Here is a 15,303-nt window from a genome sequence, read left to right as displayed (position 1 = left end):
TATGTTCTCTCACGCTCATGATGGAACGTGGATGTATGGGAGTTGGATAGTGATGGTACGTCCCATGCATGTTCTCTCTCAGTCATGATGGCACGTGGGTGTATGGGAGTTGGATAGTGATGGTACGCCTCATGCATGTTCTCTCTCAGTCATGATGGCACGTGGGTGTATGCGAGTTGGATAGTGATGGAACGCCGCATACATGTTCTCTCTCAGTCATGATGGCACATGTGTGTATGGGAGTTGGATAGTGATGGAACGCCTCATGCATGTTCTCTCTCAGTCATGATGGCACGCGGGTGTATGTGAGTTGGATAGTGATGGTACGCCCCATGCATGTTCTCTCTCAGTCATGATGGCACGTGGGTGTGTGGGAGTTGGATAGTGATGGTATGCCTCATGTATGTTCTCTCTCGCTCATGATGGAACGTGGGTGTATGGGAGTTGGATAGTGATGGTACGGCCCATGCGTGTTCTCTCTCACTCATGATGGCACATGGGTGTATGGGAGTTGGATAGTGATGGTACGCCCCATGCATGTTCTCTCTCAGTCATGATGGCACATGGGTGTATGGGAGTTGGATAGTGATGGTAAGTCCCATGCATGTTCTCTCTCAGTCATGATGGCACATGGGTGTATGGGAGTTGGATAGTCATGGTACGCCCATGCATGTTCTCTCTCACTCATGATGGCACGTGGGTGTATGGGAGTTGGATAGTGAAGGTACGCCCCATGCATGTTCTCTCTCAGTCATGATGGCACGTGGGTGTATGGGAGTTGGTTAGTGATGATAAGTCCCATGCATCATCTCTCTCAGTCATGATGGCACGTGGGTGTATGGGAGTTGGATAGTGATGGTACAACCCATGTATGTTCTCTCACACATGGTGGCACGTGGGTGTATGGGAGTTGGATAGTGAAGGTACACCCCATGCATGTTCTCTCTCAGTCATGATGGCACGTGGGTGTATGGGAGTTGGATAGTGATGGTACGCCCCATGTATCTTCTCTCTCACTCATGATGGCACATGAGTGTATGGGAGTTGGATAGAGAATGGTACGCCCCATGTATCTTCTCTCTCACTCATGATGGCCCTTGTGTGTATGGGAGATGGATAGTGATGGTACGCCCCATGTATGTTCTTTCTCAGTCATGATGGCACCTGGGTGTATGGGAGTTGGATAGTGATGGTACGTCCCATGTATGTTCTCTCTCACTCATGATGGCATGTGGGTGTATGGGAGTTGGATAGTGATGGTACGACCCATGCATGTTCTCTCTCAGCCATGATGGCTCATGGGTGTATGGGAGTTGGATAGTGATGGTACGCCCCATGCATGTTCTCTTCCAGTCATGATGGCACGTGGGTGTATGGGAGTTGGATAGTGATGGTACGACCCATGTATGTTCTCTCTCACTCATGATGGCACGTGGGTGTATGGGAGTTGGATAGTGATGGTACGACCCATGTATGTTCTCACTCACTCATGATGACATGTGGGTGTATGGGAGTTGGATAGTGATGGTACGACCCATGCATGTTCTCTCTCAGTCATGATGGCACGTGGGTGTATGGGAGTTGGATATTGATGGTACAACCCATGCATGTTCTCTCTCAGGCATGATGGCACGTGGGTGTATGGGAGTTGGATAGTGATGGTACAACTCATGTATGTTCTCTCACTCATGATGGCACGTGGGTGTATGGGAGTTGGATAGTGATGGTACGCCCCTTGTGTATGTTCTCTCTCACTCATGATGGCACGTGGGTGTATGGGAGTTGGATAGTGAAGGTACGCCCCATGCATGTTCTCTCTCAGTCATGATGGCACGTGGGTGTATGGGAGTTGAATAGTGAAGGTATGCCCATGCATGTTCTCTCTCATTCATGATGGCACATGGGTGTATGGCAGTTGGATAGTGATGGTATGCCCCAAGCATGTTCTCTCTCAATCATGATGGCACGTGGGTGTATGGGAGTTGGATAGTGATGGTACAACCCATGTATGTTCTATCACTCATGATGGCACGTGGGTGTATGGGAGTTGGATAGTGATGGTACAAACCATGTATGTTCTCTCACTCATGATGGCACATCGGTGTATTGGAGTTGAATAGTGATGGTAAGTCCCATGCATGTTCTCTCTCAGTCATGATGGCATGTGGGTGTATGGGAGTTGGATAGTGATGGTACGACCCATGTATGTTCTCTCACTCATGATGGCACGTGGGTGTATGGGAGTTGGATAGTGAAGGTACTCCCCATGCATGTTCTCTCTCAGTCATGATGGCACGTGGGTGTATGGGAGTTGGATAGTGATGGTAAACCCCATGCATGTTCTCTCTCAGTCATGATGGCACGTGGGTGTATGGAAGTTGGATAGTGATGGTACGCCCCATGCATGTTCTCTCTCAGTCATGATGGCACGTGGGTGTATGGGAGTTGGATAGTGATGGTACGTCCCATGAATGTTCTCTCTCAGTCATGATGGCACATGGGTGTATGGGAGTTGGATAGTTATGGTACGCCCCATGCATGTTCTCTCTCACTCATGATGGCAGGTGGGTGTATGGGAGTTGGATAGTGATGGTACAACCCATGTATGTTCTCTCTCAGTCATGATGGCACGTGGGTGTATGGGAGTTGAATAGTGAAGGTATGCCCATGCATGTTCTCTCTCATTCATGATGGCACATGGGTGTATGGCAGTTGGATAGTGATGGTATGCTCCATGCATGTTCTCTCTCAATCATGATTGCACGTGGGTGTATGGGAGTTGGATAGTGATGGTACAACCCATGTATGTTCTCTCACTCATGATGGCACGTGGGTGTATGGGAGTTGGATAGTGATGGTACAAACCATGTATGTTCTCTCACTCATGATGGCACATCGGTGTATTGGAGTTGGATAGTGATGGTAAGTCCCATGCATGTTCTCTCTCAGTCATGATGGCATGTGGGTGTATGGGAGTTGGATAGTGATGGTACGACCCATGTATGTTCTCTCACTCATGATGGCACGTGGGTGTATGGGAGTTGGACAGTGATGGTACAACCCATGTATGTTCTCTAACTCATGAGGGCATGTGGGTTTATGGGAGTTGGATAGTGAAGGTACGCCCCATGCATGTTCTCTCTCAGTCATGATGGCACGTGGGTGTATGGGAGTTGGATAGTGATGGTACAACCCATGCATGTTCTCTCTCAGTCATGATGGCACGTGGGTGTATGGAAGTTGGATAGTGATGGTACGCCCCATGCATGTTCTCTCTCAGTCATGATGGCACGTGGGTGTATGGGAGTTGGATAGTGATGGTACGCCCCATGAATGTTCTCTCTCAGTCATGATGGCACATGGGTGTATGGGAGTTGGATAGTTATGGTACGCCCCATGCATGCTCTCTCTCACTCATGATGGAACGTGGGTGTATGGGAGTTGGATAGTGAAGGTACGCCCCATGCATGTTCTCTCTCAGTCATGATGGCACGTGGGTGTATGGGAGTTGAATAGTGAAGGTATGCCCATGCATGTTCTCTCTCATTAATGATGGCACATGGGTGTATGGCAGTTGGATAGTGATGGTATGCCCCATGCATGTTCTCTCTCAATCATGATGGCACGTGGGTGTATGGGAGTTGGATAGTGATGGTACAACCCATGTATGTTCTCTCACTCATGATGGCACGTGGGTGTATGGGAGTTGGATAGTGATGGTACAAACCATGTATGTTCTCTCACTCATGATGGCACATCGGTGTATTGGAGTTGGATAGTGATGGTAAGTCCCATGCATGTTCTCTCTCAGTCATGATGGCATGTGGGTGTATGGGAGTTGGATAGTGATGGTACGACCCATGTATGTTCTCTCACTCATGATGGCACGTGGGTGTATGGGAGTTGGACAGTGATGGTACAACCCATGTATGTTCTCTAACTCATGATGGCATGTGGGTGTATGGGAGTTGGATAGTGAAGGTACGCCCCATGCATGTTCTCTCTCAGTCATGATGGCACGTGGGTGTATCGGAGTTGGATAGTGATGGTACACCCCATGCATGTTCTCTCTCAGTCATGATGGCACGTGGGTGTATGGAAGTTGGATAGTGATGGTACGCCCCATGCATGTTCTCTCTCAGTCATGATGGCACGTGGGTGTATGGCAGTTGGATAGTGATGGTACGCCCCATGAATGTTCTCTCTCAGTCATGATGGCACATGGGTGTATGGGAGTTGGATAGTTATGGTACGCCCCATGCATGTTCTCTCTCACTCATGATGGCAGGTGGGTGTATGGGAGTTGGATAGTGATGGTACAACCCATGTATGTTCTCTCACTCATTATGGCACGTGGGTGTATGGGAGTTGGATAGTGATGGTACGCCCCATGCATGTTCTCTCTCACTCATGGTGGCACGTGGGTGTATGGGAGTTGGATAGTGATGGTATGCCCCATGCATGTTCTCTCTCACTCATGGTGGCACGTGGGTGTATGCGAGTTGGATAGTGATGGTAAGTCCCATGCATGTTCTCTCTCAGTCATTATGGCACGTGGCTGTATGGGAGTTGGATAGTGATGGTACAACCCATGTATGTTCTCTCACTCATTATGGCACGTGGGTGTATGGGAGTTGGATAGTGATGGTACGCCCCATGCATGTTCTCTCTCACTCATGATGGCATTTGGGTGTATGGGAGTTGGATATTGATGGTATGCCCCATGTATGTTCTCTCACGCTCATGATGGCACGTGGATGTATGGGAGTTGGATAGTGATGGTACGTCCCATGCATGTTCTCTCTCAGTCATGATGGCACGTGGGTGTATGGGAGTTGGATAGTGATGGTACGCCTCATGCATGTTCTCTCTCACTCATGATGGCACGTGGGTGTATGGGTGTTGGGTAGTGATGGAACGCTTCATGCATGTTCTCTCTCAGTCATGATGGCACGTGGGTGTATGCGAGTTGGATAGTGATGGAACGCCTCATACATGTTCTCTCTCAGTCATGATGGCACATGTGTGTATGGGAGTTGGATAGTGATGGAACGCCTCATGCATGTTCTCTCTCAGTCATGATGGCACGCGGGTGTATGTGAGTTGGATAGTGATGGTACGCCCCATGCATGTTCTCTCTCAGTCATGATGGCACGTGGGTGTGTGGGAGTTGGATAGTGCTGGTATGCCTCATGTATGTTCTCTCTCGCTCATGATGGAACGTGGGTGTATGGGAGTTGGACAGTGATGGTACGCCCCATGCGTGTTCTCTCTCACTCATGATGGCACATGGGTGTATGGGAGTTGGATAGTGATGGTACGCCCCATGTATCTTCTCTCTCACTCATGATGGCACGTGGGTGTATGGGTGTTGGATAGTGATGGTACTCCCCATGTATGTTCTCTCACTCATGATGGCATGTGGGTGTATGGGAGTTGGATAGTGATAGTACCCCTCTTGTGTATGTTCTCTCTCACTCATGATGGCACGTGTGTGTATGGGAGTTGGATAGTGATGGTACGGCCCATGTATGTACTCTCTCAGTCATGATGGCACGTGGGTGTATGGGAGTTGGATAGTGATGGTACCCCCCATGTATCTTCTCTCTCACTCATGATGGCCCGTGGGTGTATGGGAGTTGGATAGTGATGGTACGCCCCATGTATGTTCTTTCTCAGTCACGATGGCACATGGGTGTATGGGAGTTGGATAGTGATGGTACGCCCCATGCATGTTCTCTCTCACTCATGATGGCATGTGGGTGTATGGGAGTTGGATAGTGATGGTACGACCCATGCATGTTCTCTCTCAGCCATGATGGCACATGGGTGTATGGGAGTTGGATAGTGATGGTACGTCCCATGCATGTTCTCTCTCAGTCATGATGGCACGTGGGTGTATGGGAGTTGGATAGTCATGGTACGCCCATGCATGTTCTCTCTCACTCATGATGGCACGTGGGTGTATGGGAGTTGGATAGTGATGGTACAAACCATGTATGTTCTCTCACTCATGATGGCACATCGGTGTATTGGAGTTGGATAGTGATGGTATGTCCCATGCATGTTCTCTCTCAGTCATGATGGCATGTGGGTGTATGGGAGTTGGATAGTGATGGTACGACCCATGCATGTTCTCTCTCAGTCATGATGGCATGTGGGTGTATGGGAGTTGGATAGTGATGGTACGACCCATGTATGTTCTCTCACTCATGATGGCACGTGGGTGTATGGGAGTTGGACAGTGATGGTACGCCCCATGCATGTTCCTTCTCAGTCATGATTGCACGTGGGTGTATGGGAGTTGGCTAGTGATGGTACAACCCATGTATTTTCTCTCACTCATTATGGCACGTGGGTGTATGGGAGTTGGATAGTGATGGTACGCCCCATGCATGTTCCTTCTCAGTCATGATTGCACGTGGGTGTATGGGAGTTGGCTAGTGATGGTACAACCCATGTATGTTCTCTCACTCATTATGGCACGTGGGTGTATGGGAGTTGGATAGTGATGGTACGCCCCATGCATGTTCTCTCTCACTCATGGTGGCACGTGGGTGTATGGGAGTTGGATAGTGATGGTACGTCCCATGCATGTTCTCTCTCAGTCATGATGGCACGTGGGTGTATGGGAGTTGGATAGTGATGGTACAACCCATGTATGTTCTCTCACTCATTATGGCACGTAGGTGTGTGGGAGTTGGATAGTGATGGTATGCCCCATGCATGTTCTCTCTCACTCATGGTGGCACGTGGGTGTATGGGAGTTAGATAGTGATGGTACGTCCCATGCATGTTCTCTCTCAGTTATGATGGCACGTGGGTGTATGGGAGTGGGATAGTGATGGTACGCCCATGCATGTTCTCTCTCACTCATGATGGCATGTGGGTGTATGGGAGTTGGATAGTGAATGTACGTCCCATGCATGTTCTCTAACTCATGATGGCACGTGGGTGTATGGGAGTTGGATAGTGATGGTACGACCTATGCATGTTCTCTCTCAGTCATGATGGCACGTGGGTGTATGGGAGATGGATAGTGATGGTACAACCCATGTATGTTCTCTCACTCATTATGGCACGTGGGTGTATGGGAGTTGGATAGTGATGGTACGCCCCATGCATGTTCTCTCTCACTCATGGTGGCACGTGGGTGTATGGGAGTTGGATAGTGATGGTACGTCCCATGCATGTTCTCTCACTCATGATGGCACGTGGGTGTATGGGAGTTGGATAGTGATTGTACTACCCATGCATATTCTCTCTCAGTCATGATGGCACGTGGGTGTATGGGAGTTGGATAGTGATGGTACAACCCATGTATGTTCTCTCACTCATTATGGCACGTGGGTGTATGGGAGTTGGATAGTGATGGTACGCCCCATGCATGTTCTCTCTCACTCATGATGGCACGTGGGTGTATGGGAGTTGGATAGTGATGGTAAGTCCCATGCATGTTCTCTCTCAGTCATGATGGCACGTGGGTGTATGGGAGTTGGATAGTGATGGTACAACCCATGTATGTTCTCTCACTCATGATGGCACGTGGGTGTATGGGAGTTGGATAGTGAAGGTACGCCCCATGCATGTTCTCTCTCAGTCATGATGGCACGTGGGTGTATGGGAGTTGGTTAGTGATGGTAAGTCCCATGCATCATCTCTCTCAGTCATGATGGCACGTGGGTGTATGGGAGTTGGATAGTGATGGTACAACCCATGTATGTTCTCTCACACATGGTGGCACGTGGGTGTATGGGAGTTGGATAGTGAAGGTACCCCCCATGCATGTTCTCTCTCAGTCATGATGGCACGTGGGTGTATGGGAGTTGGATAATGATGGTACGCCCCATGTATCTTCTCTCTCACTCATGATGGCACATGAGTGTATGGGAGTTGGATAGTGATGGTACGCCCCATGTATCTTCTCTCTCACTCATGATGGCGCTTGTGTGTATGGGAGATGGATAGTGATGGTACACCCCATGTATGTTCTTTCTCAGTCATGATGGCACCTGGGTGTATGGGAGTTGGATAGTGATGGTACGCCCCATGTATGTTCTCTCTCACTCATGATGGCATGTGGGTGTATGGGAGTTGGATAGTGATTTTACGACCCATGCATGTTCTCTCTCAGCCATGATGGCTCATGGGTGTATGGGAGTTGGATAGTGATGGTACGCCCCATGCATGTTCTCTCTCAGTCATGATGGCACGTGGGTGTATGGGAGTTGGATAGTGATGGTACAACCCATGTATGTTCTCTCACTCATGATGGCACATGGGTGTATGGGAGTTGGATAGTGATGGTACGCCCCTTGTGTATGTTCTCTCTCACTCATGATGGCACGTGGGTGTATGGGAGTTGGATAGTGAAGGTACGCCCCCTGCATGTTCTCTCTCAGTCATGATGGCACGTGGGTGTATGGGAGTTGAATAGTGAAGGTACGCCCATGCATGTTCTCTCTCATTCATGATGGCACATGGGTGTATGGCAGTTGGATAGTGATGGTATGCCCCATGCATATTCTCTCTCAGTCATGATGGCACGTGGGTGTATGGGAGTTGGATAGTGATGGTACAACCCATGTATGTTCTCTCACTCATGATGGCACGTGGATGTATGGGAGTTGGATAGTGATGGTACAACCCATGTCTGTTCTTTCACTCATGATGGCACGTGGGTGTATTGGAGTTGGATAGTGATGTTAAGTCCCATGCATGTTCTCTCTCAGACATGATGGAACGTGGGTGTATGGGAGTTGGATAGTGATGGTACGACCCATGTATGTTCTCTCACTCATGATGGCACGTGGGTGTATGGGAGTTGGATAGTGATGGTACAACCCATGTATGTTCTCTAACTCATGATGGCATGTGGGTGTATGGGAGTTGGATAGTGAAGGTACGCCCCATGCATGTTCTCTCTCAGTCATGATGGCAAGTGGGTGTATGCGAGTTGGATAGTGATGGTATGCCCCATGCATGTTCTCTCTCAGTCATGATGGCACGTGGGTGTATGGAAGTTGGATAGTGATGGTATGCCCCATGCATGTTCTCTCTCAGTCATGATGGCACGTGGGTGTATACGAGTTTGATACTGATGGTACGACCCATGAATGTTCTCTCTCAGTCATGATGGCACATGGGTGTATGGGAGTTGGATAGTTATGGTACGCCCATGCATGTTCTCTCTCACTCATGATGGCACGTGGGTGTATGGGAGTTGGATAGTGATGGTACGCCCCATGCATGTTCCTTCTCAGTCATGATTGCACGTGGGTGTATGGGAGTTGGCTAGTGATGGTACAACCCATGTATGTTCTCTCACTCATTATGGCACGTGGGTGTATGGGAGTTGGATAGTGATGGTACGCCCCATACATGTTCTCTCTCACTCATGGTGGCACGTGGGTGTATGGGAGTTGGATAGTGATGGTACGTCCCATGCATGTTCTCTCTCAGTCATGATGACACGTGGGCGTATGGGAGTTGGATAGTGATGGTACAACCCATGTATGTTCTCTCACTCATTATGGCACGTAGGTGTGTGGGAGTTGGATAGTGATGGTATGCCCCATGCATGTTCTCTCTCACTCATGGTGGCACGTGGGTGTATGGGAGTTAGATAGTGATGGTACGTCCCATGCATGTTCTCTCTCAGTTATGATGGCACGTGGGTGTATGGGAGTGGGATAGTGATGGTACGCCCATGCATGTTCTCTCTCACTCATGATGGCATGTGGGTGTATGGGAGTTGGATAGTGAATGTACGTCCCATGCATGTTCTCTAACTCATGATGGCACGTGGGTGTATGGGAGTTGGATAGTGATGGTACGACCTATGCATGTTCTCTCTCAGTCATGATGGCACGTGGGTGTATGGGAGATGGATAGTGATGGTACAACCCATGTATGTTCTCTCACTCATTATGGCACGTGGGTGTATGGGAGTTGGATAGTGATGGTACGCCCCATGCATGTTCTCTCTCACTCATGGTGGCACGTGGGTGTATGGGAGTTGGATAGTGATGGTACGTCCCATGCATGTTCTCTCACTCATGATGGCACGTGGGTGTATGGGAGTTGGATAGTGATTGTACTACCCATGCATGTTCTCTCTCAGTCATGATGGCACGTGGGTGTATGGGAGGTGGATAGTGATGGTACAACCCATGTATGTTCTCTCACTCATTATGGCACGTGGGTGTATGGGAGTTGGATAGTGATGGTACGCCCCATGCATGTTCTCTCTCACTCATGATGGCACGTGGGTGTATGGGAGTTGGATAGTGATGGTAAGTCCCATGCATGTTCTCTCTCAGTCATGATGGCACGTGGGTGTATGGGAGTTGGATAGTGATGGTACAACCCATGTATGTTCTCTCACTCATGATGGCACGTGGGTGTATGGGAGTTGGATAGTGAAGGTACGCCCCATGCATGTTCTCTCTCAGTCATGATGGCACGTGGGTGTATGGGAGTTGGTTAGTGATGGTAAGTCCCATGCATCATCTCTCTCAGTCATGATGGCACGTGGGTGTATGGGAGTTGGATAGTGATGGTACAACCCATGTATGTTCTCTCACACATGGTGGCACGTGGGTGTATGGGAGTTGGATAGTGAAGGTACGCCCCATGCATGTTCTCTCTCAGTCATGATGGCACGTGGGTGTATGGGAGTTGGATAGTGATGGTACGCCCCATGTATCTTCTCTCTCACTCATGATGGCACATGAGTGTATGGGAGTTGGATAGTGATGGTACGCCCCATGTATCTTATCTCTCACTCATGATGGCCCTTGTGTGTATGGGAGATGGATAGTGATGGTACGCCCCATGTATGTTCTTTCTCAGTCATGATGGCACCTGGGTGTATGGGACTTGGATAGTGATGGTACGTCCCATGTATGTTCTCTCTCACTCATGATGGCACGTGGGTGTATGGGAGTTGGATAGTGATGGTACGTCCCATGCATGTTCTCTCTCAGTCATGATGACACGTGGGCGTATGGGAGTTGGATAGTGATGGTACAACCCATGTATGTTCTCTCACTCATTATGGCACGTAGGTGTGTGGGAGTTGGATAGTGATGGTATGCCCCATGCATGTTCTCTCTCAATCATGGTGGCACGTGGGTGTATGGGAGTTAGATAGTGATGGTACGTCCCATGCATGTTCTCTCTCAGTTATGATGGCACGTGGGTGTATGGGAGTGGGATAGTGATGGTACGCCCATGCATGTTCTCTCTCACTCATGATGGCATGTGGGTGTATGGGAGTTGGATAGTGAATGTACGTCCCATGCATGTTCTCTAACTCATGATGGCACGTGGGTGTATGGGAGTTGGATAGTGATGGTACGACCTATGCATGTTCTCTCTCAGTCATGATGGCACGTGGGTGTATGGGAGATGGATAGTGATGGTACAACCCATGTATGTTCTCTCACTCATTATGGCACGTGGGTGTATGGGAATTGGATAGTGATGGTACGCCCCATGCATGTTCTCTCTCACTCATGGTGGCACGTGGGTGTATGGGAGTTGGATAGTGATGGTACGCCCCATGCATGTTCTCTCTCATTCATGATGGCACATGGGTGTATGGCAGTTGGATAGTGATGGTACGCCCCATGCATGTTCTCTCTCAATCATAATGGCACGTGGGTGTATGGGAGTTGGATAGTGATGCTACAACCCATGTATGTTCTCTCACTCATGATGGCACGTGGGTGTATGGGAGTTGGATAGTGATGGTACGCCCCATGCATGTTCTCTCTCATTCATGATGGCACATGGGTGTATGGCAGTTGGATAGTGATGGTATGCCCCATGCATGTTCTCTCTCAATCATGATGGCACGTGGGTGTATGGGAGTTGGATAGTGATGGTACAACCCATGTATGTTCTCTCACTCATGATGGCACGTGGGTGTATGGGAGTTGGATAGTGATGGTACAAACCATGTATGTTCTCTCACTCATGATGGCACATCGGTGTATTGGAGTTGGATAGTGATGGTAAGTCCCATGCATGTTCTCTCTCAGTCATGATGGCATGTGGGTGTATGGGAGTTGGATAGTGATGGTACGACCCATGTATGTTCTCTTACTCATGATGGCACGTGGGTGTATGGGAGTTGGACAGTGATGGTACAACCCATGTATGTTCTCTAACTCATGATGGCATGTGGGTGTATGGGAGTTGGATAGTGAAGGTACGCCCCATGCATGTTCTCTCTCAGTCATGATGGCACGTGGGTGTATGGGAGTTGGATAGTGATGGTACACCCCATGCATGTTCTCTCTCAATCATGATGGCACGTGGGTGTATGGGAGTTGGATAGTGATGGTACGCCCCATGCATGTTCTCTCTCAGTCATGATGGCACGTGGGTGTATGGGAGTTGAATAGTGAAGGTATGCCCATGCATGTTCTCTCTCATTCATGATGGCACATGGGTGTATGGCAGTTGGATAGTGATGGTATGCCCCATGCATGTTCTCTCTCAATCATGATGGCACGTGGGTGTATGGGAGTTGGATAGTGATGGTACAACCCATGTATGTTCTCTCACTCATGATGGCACGTGGGTGTATGGGAGTTGGATAGTGATGGTACAAACCATGTATGTTCTCTCACTCATGATGGCACATCGGTGTATTGGAGTTGGATAGTGATGGTAAGTCCCATGCATGTTCTCTCTCAGTCATGATGGCATGTGGGTGTATGGGAGTTGGATAGTGATGGTACGACCCATGTATGTTCTCTCACTCATGATGGCACGTGGGTGTATGGGAGTTGGACAGTGATGGTACAACCCATGTATGTTCTCTAACTCATGATGGCATGTGGGTGTATGGGAGTTGGATAGTGAAGGTACGCCCCATGCATGTTCTCTCTCAGTCATGATGGCACGTGGGTGTATGGGAGTTGGATAGTGATGGTACACCCCATGCATGTTCTCTCTCAGTCATGATGGCACGTGGGTGTATGGAAGTTGGATAGTGATGGTACGCCCCATGCATGTTCTCTCTCAGTCATGATGGCACGTGGGTGTATGGGAGTTGGATAGTGATGGTACGCCCCATGAATGTTCTCTCTCATTCATGATGGCACATGGGTGTATGGCAGTTGGATAGTGATGGTATGCCCCATGCATGTTCTCTCTCAATCATGATGGCACGTGGGTGTATGGGAGTTGGATAGTGATGGTACAACCCATGTATGTTCTCTCACTCATGATGGCACGTGGGTGTATGGGAGTTGGATAGTGATGGTACGCCCCATGCATGTTCTCTCTCATTCATGATGGCACATGGGTGTATGGCAGTTGGATAGTGATGGTACGACCCATGTATGTTCTCTCACTCATGATGGCACGTGGGTGTATGGGAGTTGGACAGTGATGGTACAACCCATGTATGTTCTCTAACTCATGATGGCATGTGGGTGTATGGGAGTTGGATAGTGAAGGTACGCCCCATGCATGTTCTCTCTCAGTCATGATGGCACGTGGGTGTATGGGAGTTGGATAGTGATGGTACACCCCATGCATGTTCTCTCTCAGTCATGATGGCACGTGGGTGTATGGAAGTTGGATAGTGATGGTACGCCCCATGCATGTTCTCTCTCAGTCATGATGGCACGTGGGTGTATACGAGTTGGATAGTGATGGTACGCCCCATGAATGTTCTCTCTCAGTCATGATGGCACATGGGTGTATGGGAGTTGGATAGTTATGGTACGCCCCATGAATGTTCTCTCTCACTCATGATGGCAGGTGGGTGTATGGGAGTTGGATAGTGATGGTACAACCCATGTATGTTCTCTCACTCATTATGGCACGTGGGTGTATGGGAGTTGGATAGTGATGGTACGCCCCATGCATGTTCTCTCTCACTCATGGTGGCACGTGGGTGTATGGGAGTTGGATAGTGATGGTATGCCCCATGCATGTTCTCTCTCACTCATGGTGGCACGTGGGTGTATGCGAGTTGGATAGTGATGGTAAGTCCCATGCATGTTCTCTCTCAGTCATTATGGCACGGGGGTGTATGGGAGTTGGATAGTGATGGTACAACCCATGTATGTTCTCTCACTCATTATGGCACGTGGGTGTATGGGAGTTGGATAGTGATGGTACGCCCCATGCATGTTCTCTCTCACTCATGATGGCATTTGGGTGTATGGGAGTTGGATAGTGATGGTATGCCCCATGTATGTTCTCTCACGCTCATGATGGCACGTGGATGTATGGGAGTTGGATAGTGATGGTACGTCCCATGCATGTTCTCTCTCAGTCATGATGGCACGTGGGTGTATGGGAGTTGGATAGTGATGGTACGCCTCATGCATGTTCTCTCTCACTCATGATGGCACGTGGGTGTATGGGTGTTGGATAGTGATGGAACGCTTCATGCATGTTCTCTCTCAGTCATGATGGCACGTGGGTGTATGCGAGTTGGATAGTGATGGAACGCCTCATACATGTTCTCTCTCAGTCATGATGGCACATGTGTGTATGGGAGTTGGATAGTGATGGAATGCCTCATGCATGCTCTCTCTCAGTCATGATGGCACGCGGGTGTATGTGAGTTGGATAGTGATGGTATGCCCCATGCATGTTCTCTCTCAGTCATGATGGCACGTGGGTGTGTGGGAGTTGGATAGTGATGGTATGCCTCATGTATGTTCTCTCTCGCTCATGATGGAACGTGGGTGTATGGGAGTTGGATAGTGATGGTACGCCCCATGCGTGTTCTCTCTCACTCATGATGGCACATGGGTGTATGGGAGTTGGATAGTGATGGTACGCCCCATGTATCTTCTCTCTCACTCATGATGGCACGTGGGTGTATGGGTGTTGGATAGTGATGGTACTCCCCATGTATGTTCTCTCACTCATGATGGCATGTGGGTGTATGGGAGTTGGATAGTGATGGAACGCACCATGTATCTTCTCTCTCACTCATGATGGCACGTGGGTGTATGGGAGTTGGATATTGATGGTACGCCCCATGCATGTTCTCTCACTCATGATGGCACGTGGGTGTATGGGAGTTCGATAGTGATAGTACCCCTCTTGTGTATGTTCTCTCTCACTCATGATGGCACGTGTGTGTATGGGAGTTGGATAGTGATGGTGCGGCCCATGTATGTACTCTCTCAGTCATGATGGCACGTGGGTGTATGGGAGTTGGATAGTGATGGTACCCCCCATGTATCTTCTCTCTCACTCATGATGGCCCGTGGGTGTATTGGAGTTGGATAGTGATGGTACTCCCATGTATGTTCTTTCTCA

Source organism: Ambystoma mexicanum, chromosome 12, assembly GCF_040938575.1.
Source record: "Ambystoma mexicanum isolate Mex_15411 chromosome 12, UKY_AmexF1_1, whole genome shotgun sequence".
NCBI classification, from domain to species: Eukaryota; Metazoa; Chordata; class Amphibia; order Caudata; family Ambystomatidae; genus Ambystoma; species Ambystoma mexicanum.
Note: the sequence above shows the minus strand (reverse complement) of the source record.